This window comes from Phalangium opilio, unplaced genomic scaffold, assembly GCF_054372755.1.
Source record: "Phalangium opilio isolate 3A_F unplaced genomic scaffold, DU_Popi_V2 ptg000088l_1, whole genome shotgun sequence".
NCBI lineage: Eukaryota > Metazoa > Arthropoda > Arachnida > Opiliones > Phalangiidae > Phalangium > Phalangium opilio.
In genome coordinates this window covers 1,278,173-1,290,519 of record NW_028324193.1, presented here as the reverse complement: position 1 = coordinate 1,290,519, position 12,347 = coordinate 1,278,173, and the positions used below count along the sequence as shown (strand labels likewise).

Sequence of the window (12,347 nt, the reverse complement as noted above, 5' to 3'; positions counted from 1 at the left end):
ATTTCCCTTCCGTTATACTCTAATAATCAGCTTTAAATGGTAATGCCGAGCTTGCCAGGACTCGAACCTGGAATCTTCTGCTCCGTAGGTAGACGCGTTATCCATTGCGCCACAAGCCCGTTAGAGGTTCATCAAAATGATATTGAAGCATTGAAATATTATAAATTTCCCTTCCGCTATACTCTAATAATCATCTTTAAATGGTAATACCGAGCTTGCCAGGACTCGAACCTGGAATCTTCTGCTTCGAAGGCAGACGCGTTATTCATTACGCCACAAGCTCTTGCTTGGTATAATAAATAAAATTTCCAAACATTGTATTTATGCATTCTTTATGACGCATAAAAGATCTTTTACGAAAATAAAAAAAGAGCTTGCCAGGACTCGAACCTGGAATCTTCTGCTCCGTAGGCAGACGCGTTATCCATTGCGCCACAAGCCCGTTAGAGATTGATCAAAATGATATTGAAGCATTGAAATATTATAAATTTCCCTTCCGTTATACTCTAATAACCATCTTTAAATTTTAATACCGAGCTTGCCAGGACTCGAACCTGGAATCTTATGCTCCGTAGGCAGACGCGTTATCCATTGCGCCACAAGCCCGTTAGAGGTTGATCAAAATGATATTGAAGCATTGAAATATTATAAATTTCCCTTCCGTTATACTCTAATAATCAGCTTTAAATGGTAATGCCGAGCTTGCCAGGACTCGAACCTGGAATCTTCTGCTCCGTAGGTAGACGCGTTATCCATTGCGCCACAAGCCCGTTAGAGGTTCATCAAAATGATATTGAAGCATTGAAATATTATAAATTTCCCTTCCGTTATACTCTAATAATCATCTTTAAATGGTAATACCGAGCTTGCCAGGACTCGAACCTGGAATCTTCTGCTTCGAAGGCAGGCGCGTTATCCATTACGCCACAAGCCCTTGCTTCGTATTATAAATAAAATTTCCAAACATTGTATTTATGCATTCTTTATGACGCATAAAAGATCTTTTACGAAAATAAAAAAGAGCTTGCCAGGACTCGAACCAGGAATCTTCTGCTCCGTAGGCAAACGCGTTATCCATTGCGCCACAGGCCCGCTAGAGGTTGATCAAAATGCTATTGAAGCATTGCAATATTATAAATTTCCCTTCCGTTATACTCCAATAATCATCTTTAAATGGTAATACCGAGCTTGCCAGGACTCGAACCTGGAATCTTATGCTCCGTAGGCAGACGCGTTATCCATTGCGCTACAAGCCCGTTAGAGGTTGATCAAAATGATATTGAAGCATTGAAATATTAAAAATTTCCCTTCCGTTATACTCTAATAATCATCTTTAAATGGTAATACCGAGCTTGCCAGGACTCGAACCTGGAATCTTCTGCTTCGAAGGCAGACGCGTTATCCATTACGCCACAAGCTCTTGCTTGGTATAATAAATAAAATTTCCAAACATTGTATTTATGCATTCTTTATGACGCATAAAAGATCTTTTACGAAAATAAAAAAAGAGCTTGCCAGGACTCGAACCTGGAATCTTCTGCTCCGTAGGCAGACGCGTTATACATTGCGCCACAAGCCCGTTAGAGATTGCTCAAAATGATATTGAAGCATTGAAATATTATAAATTTCCCTTCCGTTATACTCTAATAATCATCTTTAAATTTTAACACCGAGCTTGCCAGGACTCGAACCTGGAATCTTCTGCTCCGTAGGCAGACGCGTTATCCATTGCGCCACAAGCCCGTTAGAGGTTGATCTAAATGATATTGAAGCATTGAAATATTATAAATTTCCCTTCCGTTACACTCTAATAATCATCTTTAAATGGTAATACCGAGCTTGCCAGGACTCGAACCTGGAATCTTCTGCTTCGAAGGCAGACGCGTTATCCATTACGCCACAAGCTCTTGCTTGGTATAATAAATAAAATTTCCAAACATTGTATTTATGCATTCTTTATGACGCATAAAGGATCTTTTACGAAAATAAAAAAAGAGCTTGCCAGGACTCGAACCTGGAATCTTCTGCTCCGTTGGCAGACGCGTTATCCATTGCGCCACAAGCCCGTTAGAGATTGATCAAAATGATATTGAAGCATTGAAATATTATAAATTTCCCTTCCGTTATACTCTAATAATCAGCTTTAAATGGTAATGCCGAGCTTGCCAGGACTCGAACCTGGAATCTTATGCTCCGTAGGCAGACGCGTTATCCATTGCGCCACAAGCTCGTTAGAGGTTGATCTAAATGATATTGAAGCATTGAAATATTATAAATTTCCCTTCCGTTATACTCTAATAATCAGCTTTAAATGGTAATGCCGAGCTTGCCAGGACTCGAACCTGGAATCTTCTGCTCCGTAGGTAGACGCGTTATCCATTGCGCCACAAGCCCGTTAGAGGTTCATCAAAATGATATTGAAGCATTGAAATATTATAAATTTCCCTTCCGTTATACTCTAATAATCATCTTTATATGGTAATACCAAGCTTGCCAGGACTCGAACCTGGAATCTTCTGCTTCGAAGGCAGACGCGTTATTCATTACGCCACAAGCTCTTGCTTGGTATAATAAATAAAATTTCCAAACATTGTATTTATGCATTCTTTATGACGCATAAAAGATCTTTTACGAAAATAAAGAAAGAGCTTGCCAGGACTCGAACCTGGAATCTTCTGCTCCGTAGGCAGACGCGTTATCCATTGCGCCACAAGCCCGTTAGAGATTGATCAAAATGATATTGAAGCATTGAAATATTATAAATTTCCCTTCCGTTATACTCTAATAATCATCTTTAAATTTTAAAACCGAGCTTGCCAGGACTCGAACCTGGAATCTTCTGCTCCGTAGGCAGACGCGTTATCCATTGCGCCACAAGCCCGTTAGAGGTTGATCAAAATGATATTGAAGCATTGAAATATTATAAATTTCCCTTCCGTTATACTCTAATAATCATCTTTAAATGGTAATACCGAGCTTGCCAGGACTCGAACCTGGAATCTTCTGCTTCGAAGGCAGACGCGTTATCCATTGCGCCACAGGCCCGTTAAAGGTTGATCAAAATGATATTGAAGCATTGAAATATTATAAATTTCCCTTCCGTTATACTCTAATAATCATCTTTAAATGGTAATACCGAGCTTGCCAGGACTCGAACCTGGAATCTTCTGCTTCGAAGGCAGGCGCGTTATCGATTACGCCACAAGCCCTTGCTTCGTATTATAAATAAAATTTCCAAACATTGTATTTATGCATTCTTTATGACGCATAAAAGATCTTTTACGAAAATAAAAAAGAGCTTGCCAGGACTCGAACCAGGAATCTTCTGCTCCGTAGGCAAACGCGTTATCCATTGCGCCACAGGCCCGCTAGAGGTTGATCAAAATGCTATTGAAGCATTGCAATATTATAAATTTCCCTTCCGTTATACTCCAATAATCATCTTTAAATGGTAATACCGAGCTTGCCAGGACTCGAACCTGGAATCTTATGCTCCGTAGGCAGACGCGTTATCCATTGCGCTACAAGCCCGTTAGAGGTTGATCAAAATGATATTGAAGCATTGAAATATTATAAATTTCCCTTCCGTTATACTCTGATAATCAGCTTTAAATGGTAATACCGAGCTTGCCAGGACTCGAGCCTGGAATCTTCTGCTTCGAAGGCAGGCGCGTTATCCATTACGCCACAAGCCCTTGCTTCGTATTGTAAATAAAATTTCCAAACATTGTATTTATGCATTCTTTATGACGCATAAAAGATCTTTTACGAAAATAAAAAAGAACTTGCCAGGACTCGAACCAGGAATCTTCTGCTCCGTAGGCAGACGCCTTATCCATTGCGCCACAAGGCGGTTAGAGGTCGATCAAAATGATATTGAAGCATTGCAATATTATAAATTTCCCTTCCGTTATACTCCAATAATCATCTTTAAATGGTAATACCGAGTTTGCCAGGACTCGAACCAGGAATCTTCTGCTCCGTAGGCAGACGCCTTATCCATTGCGCCACAAGGCGGTTAGAGTTCGATCAAAATGATATTGAAGCATTGCAATATTATAAATTTCCCTTCCGTTATACTCTAATAATCATCTTTAAATGGTAATACCGAGCTTGCCAGGACTCGAACCTGGAATCTTCTGCTTCGAAAGCAGACGCGTTATCCATTACGCCACAAGCTCTTGCTTGGTATAATAAATAAAATTTCCAAACATTGTATTTATGCATTCTTTATGACGCATAAAAGATCTTTTACGAAAATAAAAAAAGAGCTTGCCAGGACTCGAACCTGGAATCTTCTGCTCCGTAGGCAGACGCGTTATCCGTTGCGCCACAAGCCCGTTAGAGATTGATCAAAATGAAATTGAAGCATTGAAATATTATAAATTTCCCTTCCGTTATACTCTAATAATCATCTTTAAATGGTAATACCGAGCTTGCCAGGACTCGAACCTGGAATCTTATGCTCCGTAGGCAGACGCGTTATCCATTGCGCTACAAGCCCGTTAGAGGTTGATCAAAATGATATTGAAGCATTGAAATATTATAAATTTCCCTTCCGTTATACTCTGATAATCAGCTTTAAATGGTAATACCGAGCTTGCCAGGACTCGAACCAGGAATCTTCTGCTTCGAAGGCAGGCGCGTTATCCATTACGCCACAAGCACTTGCTTCGTATTGTAAATAAAATTTCCAAACATTGTATTTATGCATTCTTTATGACGCATAAAAGATCTTTTACGAAAATAAAAAAGAGCTTGCCAGGACTCGAACCAGGAATCTTCTGCTCCGTAGGCAGACGCCTTATCCATTGCGCCACAAGGCGGTTAGAGGTCGATCAAAATGATATTGAAGCATTGCAATATTATAAATTTCCCTTCCGTTATACTCTAATAATCAGCTTTAAATGGTAATACCGAGTTTGCCAGGACTCGAACCTGGAATCTTATGCTCCGTAGGCAGACGCGTTATCCATTGCGCCACAAGCCCGTTAGAGGTTGATCAAAATGATATTGAAGCATTGAAATATTATAAATTTCCCTTCCGTTATACTCTAATAATCATCTTTAAATGGTAATACCGAGCTTGCCAGGACTCGAACCTGGAATCTTCTGCTTCGAAGGCAGACGCGTTATCCATTACGCCACAAGCTCTTGCTTGGTATAATAAATAAAATTTCCAAACATTGTATTTATGCATTCTTTATGACGCATAAAAGATCTTTTACGAAAATAAAAAAAGAGCTTGCCAGGACTCGAACCTGGAATCTTCTGCTCCGTAGGCAGACGCGTTATCCATTGCGCCACAAGCCCGTTAGAGATTGCTCAAAATGATATTGAAGCATTGAAATATTATAAATTTCCCTTCCGTTATACTCTAATAATCATCTTTAAATTTTAACACCGAGCTTGCCAGGACTCGAACCTGGAATCTTCTGCTCCGTAGGCAGACGCGTTATCCATTGCGCCACAAGCCCGTTAGAGGTTGATCTAAATGATATTGAAGCATTGAAATATTATAAATTTCCCTTCCGTTACACTCTAATAATCATCTTTAAATGGTAATACCGAGCTTGCCAGGACTCGAACCTGGAATCTTCTGCTTCGAAGGCAGACGCGTTATCCATTACGCCACAAGCTCTTGCTTGGTATAATAAATAAAATTTCCAAACATTGTATTTATGCATTCTTTATGACGCATAAAAGATCTTTTACGAAAATAAAAAAAGAGCTTGCCAGGACTCGAACCTGGAATCTTCTGCTCCGTTGGCAGACGCGTTATCCATTGCGCCACAAGCCCGTTAGAGATTGATCAAAATGATATTGAAGCATTGAAATATTATAAATTTCCCTTCCGTTATACTCTAATAACCATCTTTAAATTATAATACCGAGCTTGCCAGGACTCGAACCTGGAATCTTATGCTCCGTAGGCAGACGCGTTATCCATTGCGCCACAAGCTCGTTAGAGGTTGATCTAAATGATATTGAAGCATTGAAATATTATAAATTTCCCTTCCGTTATACTCTAATAATCAGCTTTAAATGGTAATGCCGAGCTTGCCAGGACTCGAACCTGGAATCTTCTGCTCCGTAGGTAGACGCGTTATCCATTGCGCCACAAGCCCGTTAGAGGTTCATCAAAATGATATTGAAGCATTGAAATATTAAAAATTTCCCTTCCGTTATACTCTAATAATCATCTTTAAATGGTAATACCGAGCTTGCCAGGACTCGAACCTGGAATCTTCTGCTTCGAAGGCAGACGCGTTATCCATTACGCCACAAGCTCTTGCTTGGTATAATAAATAAAATTTCCAAACATTGTATTTATGCATTCTTTATGACGCATAAAAGATCTTTTACGAAAATAAAAAAAGAGCTTGCCAGGACTTGAACCTGGAATCTTCTGCTCCGTAGGCAGACGCGTTATCCATTGCGCCACAAGCCCGTTAGAGATTGCTCAAAATGATATTGAAGCATTGAAATATTATAAATTTCCCTTCCGTTATACTCTAATAATCATCTTTAAATTTTAACACCGAGCTTGCCAGGACTCGAACCTGGAATCTTCTGCTCCGTAGGCAGACGCGTTATCCATTGCGCCACAAGCCCGTTAGAGGTTGATCTAAATGATATTGAAGCATTGAAATATTATAAATTTCCCTTCCGTTACACTCTAATAATCATCTTTAAATGGTAATACCGAGCTTGCCAGGACTCGAACCTGGAATCTTCTGCTTCGAAGGCAGACGCGTTATCCATTACGCCACAAGCTCTTGCTTGGTATAATAAATAAAATTTCCAAACATTGTATTTATGCATTCTTTATGACGCATAAAAGATCTTTTACGAAAATAAAAAAAGAGCTTGCCAGGACTCGAACCTGGAATCTTCTGCTCCGATGGCAGACGCGTTATCCATTGCGCCACAAGCCCGTTAGAGACTGATCAAAATGATATTGAAGCATTGAAATATTATAAATTTCCCTTCCGTTATACTCTAATAACCATCTTTAAATTATAATACCGAGCTTGCCAGGACTCGAACCTGGAATCTTATGCTCCGTAGGCAGACGCGTTATCCATTGCGCCACAAGCTCGTTAGAGGTTGATCTAAATGATATTGAAGCATTGAAATATTATAAATTTCCCTTCCGTTATACTCTAATAATCAGCTTTAAATGGTAATGCCGAGCTTGCCAGGACTCGAACCTGGAATCTTCTGCTCCGTAGGTAGACGCGTTATCCATTGCGCCACAAGCCCGTTAGAGGTTCATCAAAATGATATTGAAGCATTGAAATATTATAAATTTCCCTTCCGTTATACTCTAATAATCATCTTTAAATGGTAATACCAAGCTTGCCAGGACTCGAACCTGGAATATTCTGCTTCGAAGGCAGACGCGTTATTCATTACGCCACAAGCTCTTGCTTGGTATAATAAATAAAATTTCCAAACATTGTATTTATGCATTCTTTATGACGCATAAAAGATCTTTTACGAAAATAAAAAAAGAGCTTGCCAGGACTCGAACCTGGAATCTTCTGCTCCGTAGGCAGACGCGTTATCCATTGCGCCACAAGCCCGTTAGAGATTGATCAAAATGATATTGAAGCATTGAAATATTATAAATTTCCCTTCCGTTATACTCTAATAATCATCTTTAAATTTTAATACCGAGCTTGCCAGGACTCGAACCTGGAATCTTCTGCTCCGTAGGCAGACGCGTTATCCATTGCGCCACAAGCCCGTTAGAGGTTGATCAAAATGATATTGAAGCATTGAAATATTATAAATTTCCCTTCCGTTATACTCTGATAATCAGCTTTAAATGGTAATACCGAGCTTGCCAGGACTCGAGCCTGGAATCTTCTGCTTCGAAGGCAGGCGCGTTATCCATTACGCCACAAGCCCTTGCTTCGTATTGTAAATAAAATTTCCAAACATTGTATTTATGCATTCTTTATGACGCATAAAAGATCTTTTACGAAAATAAAAAAGAGCTTGCCAGGACTCGAACCAGGAATCTTCTGCTCCGTAGGCAAACGCGTTATCCATTGCGCCACAGGCCCGCTAGAGGTTGATCAAAATGCTATTGAAGCATTGCAATATTATAAATTTCCCTTCCGTTATACTCCAATAATCATCTTTAAATGGTAATACCGAGCTTGCCAGGACTCGAACCTGGAATCTTATGCTCCGTAGGCAGACGCGTTATCCATTGCGCCACAAGCCCGTTAGAGGTTGATCAAAATGATATTGAAGCATTGAAATATTATAAATTTCCCTTCCGTTATACTCTAATAATCATCTTTAAATGGTAATACCGAGCTTGCCAGGACTCGAACCTGGAATCTTCTGCTTCGAAGGCAGACGCGTTATCCATTGCGCCACAGGCCCGTTAGAGGTTGATCAAAATGATATTGAAGCATTGAAATATTATAAATTTCCCTTCCGTTATACTCTAATAATCATCTTTAAATGGTAATACCGAGCTTGCCAGGACTCGAACCTGGAATCTTCTGCTTCGAAGGCAGGCGCGTTATCGATTACGCCACAAGCCCTTGCTACGTATTATAAATAAAATTTCCAAACATTGTATTTATGCATTCTTTATGACGCATAAAAGATCTTTTACGAAAATAAAAAAGAGCTTGCCAGGACTCGAACCAGGAATCTTCTGCTCCGTAGGCAAACGCGTTATCCATTGCGCCACAGGCCCGCTAGAGGTTAATCAAAATGCTATTGAAGCATTGCAATATTATAAATTTCCCTTCCGTTATACTCCAATAATCATCTTTAAATGGTAATACCGAGCTTGCCAGGACTCGAACCTGGAATCTTATGCTCCGTAGGCAGACGCGTTATCCATTGCGCTACAAGCCCGTTAGAGGTTGATCAAAATGATATTGAAGCATTGAAATATTATAAATTTCCCTTCCGTTATACTCTGATAATCAGCTTTAAATGGTAATACCGAGCTTGCCAGGACTCGAGCCTGGAATCTTCTGCTTCGAAGGCAGGCGCGTTATCCATTACGCCACAAGCCCTTGCTTCGTATTGTAAATAAAATTTCCAAACATTGTATTTATGCATTCTTTATGACGCATAAAAGATCTTTTACGAAAATAAAAAAGAGCTTGCCAGGACTCGAACCAGGAATCTTCTGCTCCGTAGGCAGACGCCTTATCCATTGCGCCACAAGGCGGTTAGAGGTCGATCAAAATGATATTGAAGCATTGCAATATTATAAATTTCCCTTCCGTTATACTCCAATAATCATCTTTAAATGGTAATACCGAGTTTGCCAGGACTCGAACCAGGAATCTTCTGCTCCGTAGGCAGACGCCTTATCCATTGCGCCACAAGGCGCTTAGAGTTCGATCAAAATGATATTGAAGCATTGCAATATTATAAATTTCCCTTCCGTTATACTCTAATAATCATCTTTAAATGGTAATACCGAGCTTGCCAGGACTCGAACCTGGAATCTTCTGCTTCGAAAGCAGACGCGTTATCCATTACGCCACAAGCTCTTGCTTGGTATAATAAATAAAATTTCCAAACATTGTATTTATGCATTCTTTATGACGCATAAAAGATCTTTTACGAAAATAAAAAAAGAGCTTGCCAGGACTCGAACCTGGAATCTTCTGCTCCGTAGGCAGACGCGTTATCCGTTGCGCCACAAGCCCGTTAGAGATTGATCAAAATGAAATTGAAGCATTGAAATATTATAAATTTCCCTTCCGTTATACTCTAATAATCATCTTTAAATTTTAATACCGAGCTTGCCAGGACTCGAACCTGGAATCTTATGCTCCGTAGGCAGACGCGTTATCCATTGCGCCACAAGCCCGTTAGAGGTTGATCAAAATGATATTGAAGCATTGAAATATTATAAATTTCCCTTCCGTTATACTCTAATAATCAGCTTTAAATGGTAATACCGAGCTTGCCAGGACTCGAACCTGGAATCTTCTGCTCCGTAGGTAGACGCGTTATCCATTGCGCCACAAGCCCGTTAGAGGTTGATCAAAATGATATTGAAGCATTGAAATATTATAAATTTCCCTTCCGTTATACTCTAATAATCATCTTTAAATGGTAATACCGAGCTTGCCAGGACTCGAACCTTGAATCTTCTGCTTCGAAGGCAGACGCGTTATCCATTACGCCACAAGCCCGTTAGAGGTTGATCAAAATGATATTGAAGCATTGAAATATTATAAATTTCCCTTCCGTTATACTCTAATAATCATCTTTAAATTTTAATACCGAGCTTGCCACGACTCGAACCTGGAATCTTATGCTCCGTAGGCAGACGCGTTATCCATTGCGCCACAAGCCCGTTAGAGGTTGATCAAAATGATATTGAAGCATTGAAATATTATAAATTTCCCTTCCGTTATACTCAAATAATCATCTTTAAATGGTAATATCAAGCTTGCCAGGACTCGAACCTGGAATCTTCTGCTTCGAAGGCAGACGCGTTATTCATTACGCCACAAGCTCTTGCTTGGTATAATAAATAAAATTTCCAAACATTGTATTTATGCATTCTTTATGACGCATAAAAGATCTTTTACGAAAATAAAAAAAGAGCTTGCCAGGACTCGAACCTGGAATCTTCTGCTCCGTAGGCAGACGCGTTATCCGTTGCGCCACAAGCCCGTTAGAGATTGATCAAAATGAAATTGAAGCATTGAAATATTATAAATTTCCCTTCCGTTATACTCTAATAATCATCTTTAAATTTTAATACCGAGCTTGCCAGGACTCGAACCTGGAATCTTATGCTCCGTAGGCAGACGCGTTATCCATTGCGCCACAAGCCCGTTAGAGGTTGATCAAAATGATATTGAAGCATTGAAATATTATAAATTTCCCTTCCGTTATACTCTAATAATCAGCTTTAAATGGTAATACCGAGCTTGCCAGGACTCGAACCTGGAATCTTCTGCTCCGTAGGTAGACGCGTTATCCATTGCGCCACAAGCCCGTTAGAGGTTGATCAAAATGATATTGAAGCATTGAAATATTATAAATTTCCCTTCCGTTATACTCTAATAATCATCTTTAAATGGTAATACCGAGCTTGCCAGGACTCGAACCTTGAATCTTCTGCTTCGAAGGCAGACGCGTTATCCATTACGCCACAAGCCCGTTAGAGGTTGATCAAAATGATATTGAAGCATTGAAATATTATAAATTTCCCTTCCGTTATACTCTAATAATCATCTTTAAATTTTAATACCGAGCTTGCCAGGACTCGAACCTGGAATCTTATGCTCCGTAGGCAGACGCGTTATCCATTGCGCCACAAGCCCGTTAGAGGTTGATCAAAATGATATTGAAGCATTGAAATATTATAAATTTCCCTTCCGTTATACTCTAATAATCATCTTTAAATGGTAATACCAAGCTTGCCAGGACTCGAACCTGGAATCTTCTGCTCCGTAGGCAGACGCGTTATCCATTGCGCCACAAGCCCGTTAGAGATTGATCAAAATGATATTGAAGCATTGAAATATTATAAATTTCCCTTCCGTTATACTCTAATAATCATCTTTAAATTTTAATACCGAGCTTGCCAGGACTCGAACCTGGAATCTTCTGCTCCGTAGGCAGACGCGTTATCCATTGCGCCACAAGCCCGTTAGAGGTTGATCAAAATGATATTGAAGCATTGAAATATTATAAATTTCCCTTCCGTTATACTCTAATAATCATCTTTAAATGGTAATACTGAGCTTGTCAGGACTCGAACCTGGAATCTTCTGCTTCGAAGGCAGACGCGTTATCCATTGCGCCACAGGCCCGTTAGAGGTTGATCAAAATGATATTGAAGCATTGAAATATTATAAATTTCCCTTCCGTTATACTCTAATAATCATCTTTAAATGGTAATACCGAGCTTGCCAGGACTCGAACCTGGAATCTTCTGCTTCGAAGGCAGGCGCGTTATCGATTACGCCACAAGCCCTTGCTTCGTATTATAAATAAAATTTCCAAACATTGTATTTATGCATTCTTTATGACGCATAAAAGATCTTTTACGAAAATAAAAAAGAGCTTGCCAGGACTCGAACCAGGAATCTTCTGCTCCGTAGGCAAACGCGTTATCCATTGCGCCACAGGCCCGCTAGAGGTTGATCAAAATGCTATTGAAGCATTGCAATATTATAAATTTCCCTTCCGTTATACTCCAATAATCATCTTTAAATGGTAATACCGAGCTTGCCAGGACTCGAACCTGGAATCTTATGCTCCGTAGGCAGACGCGTTATCCATTGCGCTACAAGCCCGTTAGAGGTTGATCAAAATGATATTGAAGCATTGAA

General features: G+C 39.8%; 63 non-coding genes across 63 annotated transcripts; all 63 read right to left on the bottom strand.

Annotated features, from left to right (window-relative positions):
- Window positions 1-46: 46 nt before the first annotated feature.
- TRNAR-ACG (transfer RNA arginine (anticodon ACG)) lies at window positions 47-119 on the bottom strand. Its single transcript has one exon. It is a non-coding gene; the product is annotated as a tRNA-Arg (tRNA).
- Window positions 120-210: 91 nt separating this feature from the next.
- Window positions 211-283, bottom strand: TRNAR-UCG (transfer RNA arginine (anticodon UCG)). The gene has a single exon. It is a non-coding gene; the product is annotated as a tRNA-Arg (tRNA).
- An 86-nt stretch (window positions 284-369) lies between these two features.
- TRNAR-ACG (transfer RNA arginine (anticodon ACG)) lies at window positions 370-442 on the bottom strand. Its single transcript has one exon. It is a non-coding gene; the product is annotated as a tRNA-Arg (tRNA).
- Window positions 443-533: 91 nt separating this feature from the next.
- On the bottom strand, window positions 534-606 carry TRNAR-ACG (transfer RNA arginine (anticodon ACG)). Its single transcript has one exon. It is a non-coding gene; the product is annotated as a tRNA-Arg (tRNA).
- Window positions 607-697: 91 nt separating this feature from the next.
- On the bottom strand, window positions 698-770 carry TRNAR-ACG (transfer RNA arginine (anticodon ACG)). The gene has a single exon. It is a non-coding gene; the product is annotated as a tRNA-Arg (tRNA).
- A 91-nt stretch (window positions 771-861) lies between these two features.
- TRNAR-UCG (transfer RNA arginine (anticodon UCG)) lies at window positions 862-934 on the bottom strand. Its single transcript has one exon. It is a non-coding gene; the product is annotated as a tRNA-Arg (tRNA).
- A 249-nt stretch (window positions 935-1,183) lies between these two features.
- On the bottom strand, window positions 1,184-1,256 carry TRNAR-ACG (transfer RNA arginine (anticodon ACG)). The gene has a single exon. It is a non-coding gene; the product is annotated as a tRNA-Arg (tRNA).
- Window positions 1,257-1,347: 91 nt separating this feature from the next.
- On the bottom strand, window positions 1,348-1,420 carry TRNAR-UCG (transfer RNA arginine (anticodon UCG)). Its single transcript has one exon. It is a non-coding gene; the product is annotated as a tRNA-Arg (tRNA).
- Window positions 1,421-1,506: 86 nt separating this feature from the next.
- On the bottom strand, window positions 1,507-1,579 carry TRNAR-ACG (transfer RNA arginine (anticodon ACG)). Its single transcript has one exon. It is a non-coding gene; the product is annotated as a tRNA-Arg (tRNA).
- A 91-nt stretch (window positions 1,580-1,670) lies between these two features.
- TRNAR-ACG (transfer RNA arginine (anticodon ACG)) lies at window positions 1,671-1,743 on the bottom strand. Its single transcript has one exon. It is a non-coding gene; the product is annotated as a tRNA-Arg (tRNA).
- Window positions 1,744-1,834: 91 nt separating this feature from the next.
- Window positions 1,835-1,907, bottom strand: TRNAR-UCG (transfer RNA arginine (anticodon UCG)). Its single transcript has one exon. It is a non-coding gene; the product is annotated as a tRNA-Arg (tRNA).
- Window positions 1,908-1,993: 86 nt separating this feature from the next.
- On the bottom strand, window positions 1,994-2,066 carry TRNAR-ACG (transfer RNA arginine (anticodon ACG)). The gene has a single exon. It is a non-coding gene; the product is annotated as a tRNA-Arg (tRNA).
- Window positions 2,067-2,157: 91 nt separating this feature from the next.
- On the bottom strand, window positions 2,158-2,230 carry TRNAR-ACG (transfer RNA arginine (anticodon ACG)). Its single transcript has one exon. It is a non-coding gene; the product is annotated as a tRNA-Arg (tRNA).
- A 91-nt stretch (window positions 2,231-2,321) lies between these two features.
- On the bottom strand, window positions 2,322-2,394 carry TRNAR-ACG (transfer RNA arginine (anticodon ACG)). The gene has a single exon. It is a non-coding gene; the product is annotated as a tRNA-Arg (tRNA).
- A 91-nt stretch (window positions 2,395-2,485) lies between these two features.
- Window positions 2,486-2,558, bottom strand: TRNAR-UCG (transfer RNA arginine (anticodon UCG)). The gene has a single exon. It is a non-coding gene; the product is annotated as a tRNA-Arg (tRNA).
- An 86-nt stretch (window positions 2,559-2,644) lies between these two features.
- Window positions 2,645-2,717, bottom strand: TRNAR-ACG (transfer RNA arginine (anticodon ACG)). The gene has a single exon. It is a non-coding gene; the product is annotated as a tRNA-Arg (tRNA).
- A 91-nt stretch (window positions 2,718-2,808) lies between these two features.
- TRNAR-ACG (transfer RNA arginine (anticodon ACG)) lies at window positions 2,809-2,881 on the bottom strand. Its single transcript has one exon. It is a non-coding gene; the product is annotated as a tRNA-Arg (tRNA).
- Window positions 2,882-2,972: 91 nt separating this feature from the next.
- On the bottom strand, window positions 2,973-3,045 carry TRNAR-UCG (transfer RNA arginine (anticodon UCG)). The gene has a single exon. It is a non-coding gene; the product is annotated as a tRNA-Arg (tRNA).
- Window positions 3,046-3,136: 91 nt separating this feature from the next.
- Window positions 3,137-3,209, bottom strand: TRNAR-UCG (transfer RNA arginine (anticodon UCG)). Its single transcript has one exon. It is a non-coding gene; the product is annotated as a tRNA-Arg (tRNA).
- A 249-nt stretch (window positions 3,210-3,458) lies between these two features.
- On the bottom strand, window positions 3,459-3,531 carry TRNAR-ACG (transfer RNA arginine (anticodon ACG)). Its single transcript has one exon. It is a non-coding gene; the product is annotated as a tRNA-Arg (tRNA).
- A 91-nt stretch (window positions 3,532-3,622) lies between these two features.
- On the bottom strand, window positions 3,623-3,695 carry TRNAR-UCG (transfer RNA arginine (anticodon UCG)). The gene has a single exon. It is a non-coding gene; the product is annotated as a tRNA-Arg (tRNA).
- A 413-nt stretch (window positions 3,696-4,108) lies between these two features.
- Window positions 4,109-4,181, bottom strand: TRNAR-UCG (transfer RNA arginine (anticodon UCG)). Its single transcript has one exon. It is a non-coding gene; the product is annotated as a tRNA-Arg (tRNA).
- An 86-nt stretch (window positions 4,182-4,267) lies between these two features.
- TRNAR-ACG (transfer RNA arginine (anticodon ACG)) lies at window positions 4,268-4,340 on the bottom strand. The gene has a single exon. It is a non-coding gene; the product is annotated as a tRNA-Arg (tRNA).
- A 91-nt stretch (window positions 4,341-4,431) lies between these two features.
- Window positions 4,432-4,504, bottom strand: TRNAR-ACG (transfer RNA arginine (anticodon ACG)). The gene has a single exon. It is a non-coding gene; the product is annotated as a tRNA-Arg (tRNA).
- A 413-nt stretch (window positions 4,505-4,917) lies between these two features.
- Window positions 4,918-4,990, bottom strand: TRNAR-ACG (transfer RNA arginine (anticodon ACG)). The gene has a single exon. It is a non-coding gene; the product is annotated as a tRNA-Arg (tRNA).
- Window positions 4,991-5,081: 91 nt separating this feature from the next.
- On the bottom strand, window positions 5,082-5,154 carry TRNAR-UCG (transfer RNA arginine (anticodon UCG)). Its single transcript has one exon. It is a non-coding gene; the product is annotated as a tRNA-Arg (tRNA).
- An 86-nt stretch (window positions 5,155-5,240) lies between these two features.
- Window positions 5,241-5,313, bottom strand: TRNAR-ACG (transfer RNA arginine (anticodon ACG)). Its single transcript has one exon. It is a non-coding gene; the product is annotated as a tRNA-Arg (tRNA).
- Window positions 5,314-5,404: 91 nt separating this feature from the next.
- On the bottom strand, window positions 5,405-5,477 carry TRNAR-ACG (transfer RNA arginine (anticodon ACG)). The gene has a single exon. It is a non-coding gene; the product is annotated as a tRNA-Arg (tRNA).
- Window positions 5,478-5,568: 91 nt separating this feature from the next.
- TRNAR-UCG (transfer RNA arginine (anticodon UCG)) lies at window positions 5,569-5,641 on the bottom strand. Its single transcript has one exon. It is a non-coding gene; the product is annotated as a tRNA-Arg (tRNA).
- An 86-nt stretch (window positions 5,642-5,727) lies between these two features.
- Window positions 5,728-5,800, bottom strand: TRNAR-ACG (transfer RNA arginine (anticodon ACG)). The gene has a single exon. It is a non-coding gene; the product is annotated as a tRNA-Arg (tRNA).
- A 91-nt stretch (window positions 5,801-5,891) lies between these two features.
- Window positions 5,892-5,964, bottom strand: TRNAR-ACG (transfer RNA arginine (anticodon ACG)). Its single transcript has one exon. It is a non-coding gene; the product is annotated as a tRNA-Arg (tRNA).
- A 91-nt stretch (window positions 5,965-6,055) lies between these two features.
- TRNAR-ACG (transfer RNA arginine (anticodon ACG)) lies at window positions 6,056-6,128 on the bottom strand. The gene has a single exon. It is a non-coding gene; the product is annotated as a tRNA-Arg (tRNA).
- A 91-nt stretch (window positions 6,129-6,219) lies between these two features.
- TRNAR-UCG (transfer RNA arginine (anticodon UCG)) lies at window positions 6,220-6,292 on the bottom strand. Its single transcript has one exon. It is a non-coding gene; the product is annotated as a tRNA-Arg (tRNA).
- An 86-nt stretch (window positions 6,293-6,378) lies between these two features.
- On the bottom strand, window positions 6,379-6,451 carry TRNAR-ACG (transfer RNA arginine (anticodon ACG)). The gene has a single exon. It is a non-coding gene; the product is annotated as a tRNA-Arg (tRNA).
- Window positions 6,452-6,542: 91 nt separating this feature from the next.
- On the bottom strand, window positions 6,543-6,615 carry TRNAR-ACG (transfer RNA arginine (anticodon ACG)). The gene has a single exon. It is a non-coding gene; the product is annotated as a tRNA-Arg (tRNA).
- A 91-nt stretch (window positions 6,616-6,706) lies between these two features.
- TRNAR-UCG (transfer RNA arginine (anticodon UCG)) lies at window positions 6,707-6,779 on the bottom strand. Its single transcript has one exon. It is a non-coding gene; the product is annotated as a tRNA-Arg (tRNA).
- Window positions 6,780-6,865: 86 nt separating this feature from the next.
- Window positions 6,866-6,938, bottom strand: TRNAR-UCG (transfer RNA arginine (anticodon UCG)). The gene has a single exon. It is a non-coding gene; the product is annotated as a tRNA-Arg (tRNA).
- A 91-nt stretch (window positions 6,939-7,029) lies between these two features.
- On the bottom strand, window positions 7,030-7,102 carry TRNAR-ACG (transfer RNA arginine (anticodon ACG)). The gene has a single exon. It is a non-coding gene; the product is annotated as a tRNA-Arg (tRNA).
- Window positions 7,103-7,193: 91 nt separating this feature from the next.
- Window positions 7,194-7,266, bottom strand: TRNAR-ACG (transfer RNA arginine (anticodon ACG)). Its single transcript has one exon. It is a non-coding gene; the product is annotated as a tRNA-Arg (tRNA).
- A 250-nt stretch (window positions 7,267-7,516) lies between these two features.
- On the bottom strand, window positions 7,517-7,589 carry TRNAR-ACG (transfer RNA arginine (anticodon ACG)). Its single transcript has one exon. It is a non-coding gene; the product is annotated as a tRNA-Arg (tRNA).
- Window positions 7,590-7,680: 91 nt separating this feature from the next.
- TRNAR-ACG (transfer RNA arginine (anticodon ACG)) lies at window positions 7,681-7,753 on the bottom strand. The gene has a single exon. It is a non-coding gene; the product is annotated as a tRNA-Arg (tRNA).
- A 91-nt stretch (window positions 7,754-7,844) lies between these two features.
- TRNAR-UCG (transfer RNA arginine (anticodon UCG)) lies at window positions 7,845-7,917 on the bottom strand. Its single transcript has one exon. It is a non-coding gene; the product is annotated as a tRNA-Arg (tRNA).
- Window positions 7,918-8,166: 249 nt separating this feature from the next.
- Window positions 8,167-8,239, bottom strand: TRNAR-ACG (transfer RNA arginine (anticodon ACG)). Its single transcript has one exon. It is a non-coding gene; the product is annotated as a tRNA-Arg (tRNA).
- A 91-nt stretch (window positions 8,240-8,330) lies between these two features.
- TRNAR-UCG (transfer RNA arginine (anticodon UCG)) lies at window positions 8,331-8,403 on the bottom strand. The gene has a single exon. It is a non-coding gene; the product is annotated as a tRNA-Arg (tRNA).
- A 91-nt stretch (window positions 8,404-8,494) lies between these two features.
- Window positions 8,495-8,567, bottom strand: TRNAR-UCG (transfer RNA arginine (anticodon UCG)). Its single transcript has one exon. It is a non-coding gene; the product is annotated as a tRNA-Arg (tRNA).
- Window positions 8,568-8,816: 249 nt separating this feature from the next.
- On the bottom strand, window positions 8,817-8,889 carry TRNAR-ACG (transfer RNA arginine (anticodon ACG)). The gene has a single exon. It is a non-coding gene; the product is annotated as a tRNA-Arg (tRNA).
- Window positions 8,890-8,980: 91 nt separating this feature from the next.
- Window positions 8,981-9,053, bottom strand: TRNAR-UCG (transfer RNA arginine (anticodon UCG)). The gene has a single exon. It is a non-coding gene; the product is annotated as a tRNA-Arg (tRNA).
- A 413-nt stretch (window positions 9,054-9,466) lies between these two features.
- TRNAR-UCG (transfer RNA arginine (anticodon UCG)) lies at window positions 9,467-9,539 on the bottom strand. The gene has a single exon. It is a non-coding gene; the product is annotated as a tRNA-Arg (tRNA).
- An 86-nt stretch (window positions 9,540-9,625) lies between these two features.
- On the bottom strand, window positions 9,626-9,698 carry TRNAR-ACG (transfer RNA arginine (anticodon ACG)). Its single transcript has one exon. It is a non-coding gene; the product is annotated as a tRNA-Arg (tRNA).
- Window positions 9,699-9,789: 91 nt separating this feature from the next.
- Window positions 9,790-9,862, bottom strand: TRNAR-ACG (transfer RNA arginine (anticodon ACG)). Its single transcript has one exon. It is a non-coding gene; the product is annotated as a tRNA-Arg (tRNA).
- Window positions 9,863-9,953: 91 nt separating this feature from the next.
- TRNAR-ACG (transfer RNA arginine (anticodon ACG)) lies at window positions 9,954-10,026 on the bottom strand. Its single transcript has one exon. It is a non-coding gene; the product is annotated as a tRNA-Arg (tRNA).
- Window positions 10,027-10,117: 91 nt separating this feature from the next.
- On the bottom strand, window positions 10,118-10,190 carry TRNAR-UCG (transfer RNA arginine (anticodon UCG)). The gene has a single exon. It is a non-coding gene; the product is annotated as a tRNA-Arg (tRNA).
- Window positions 10,191-10,445: 255 nt separating this feature from the next.
- On the bottom strand, window positions 10,446-10,518 carry TRNAR-UCG (transfer RNA arginine (anticodon UCG)). The gene has a single exon. It is a non-coding gene; the product is annotated as a tRNA-Arg (tRNA).
- An 86-nt stretch (window positions 10,519-10,604) lies between these two features.
- On the bottom strand, window positions 10,605-10,677 carry TRNAR-ACG (transfer RNA arginine (anticodon ACG)). The gene has a single exon. It is a non-coding gene; the product is annotated as a tRNA-Arg (tRNA).
- Window positions 10,678-10,768: 91 nt separating this feature from the next.
- Window positions 10,769-10,841, bottom strand: TRNAR-ACG (transfer RNA arginine (anticodon ACG)). Its single transcript has one exon. It is a non-coding gene; the product is annotated as a tRNA-Arg (tRNA).
- A 91-nt stretch (window positions 10,842-10,932) lies between these two features.
- On the bottom strand, window positions 10,933-11,005 carry TRNAR-ACG (transfer RNA arginine (anticodon ACG)). The gene has a single exon. It is a non-coding gene; the product is annotated as a tRNA-Arg (tRNA).
- A 91-nt stretch (window positions 11,006-11,096) lies between these two features.
- TRNAR-UCG (transfer RNA arginine (anticodon UCG)) lies at window positions 11,097-11,169 on the bottom strand. Its single transcript has one exon. It is a non-coding gene; the product is annotated as a tRNA-Arg (tRNA).
- Window positions 11,170-11,260: 91 nt separating this feature from the next.
- TRNAR-ACG (transfer RNA arginine (anticodon ACG)) lies at window positions 11,261-11,333 on the bottom strand. Its single transcript has one exon. It is a non-coding gene; the product is annotated as a tRNA-Arg (tRNA).
- A 91-nt stretch (window positions 11,334-11,424) lies between these two features.
- Window positions 11,425-11,497, bottom strand: TRNAR-ACG (transfer RNA arginine (anticodon ACG)). The gene has a single exon. It is a non-coding gene; the product is annotated as a tRNA-Arg (tRNA).
- Window positions 11,498-11,588: 91 nt separating this feature from the next.
- TRNAR-ACG (transfer RNA arginine (anticodon ACG)) lies at window positions 11,589-11,661 on the bottom strand. Its single transcript has one exon. It is a non-coding gene; the product is annotated as a tRNA-Arg (tRNA).
- Window positions 11,662-11,752: 91 nt separating this feature from the next.
- On the bottom strand, window positions 11,753-11,825 carry TRNAR-UCG (transfer RNA arginine (anticodon UCG)). The gene has a single exon. It is a non-coding gene; the product is annotated as a tRNA-Arg (tRNA).
- A 91-nt stretch (window positions 11,826-11,916) lies between these two features.
- TRNAR-UCG (transfer RNA arginine (anticodon UCG)) lies at window positions 11,917-11,989 on the bottom strand. Its single transcript has one exon. It is a non-coding gene; the product is annotated as a tRNA-Arg (tRNA).
- A 249-nt stretch (window positions 11,990-12,238) lies between these two features.
- Window positions 12,239-12,311, bottom strand: TRNAR-ACG (transfer RNA arginine (anticodon ACG)). Its single transcript has one exon. It is a non-coding gene; the product is annotated as a tRNA-Arg (tRNA).
- Window positions 12,312-12,347: the final 36 nt, after the last annotated feature.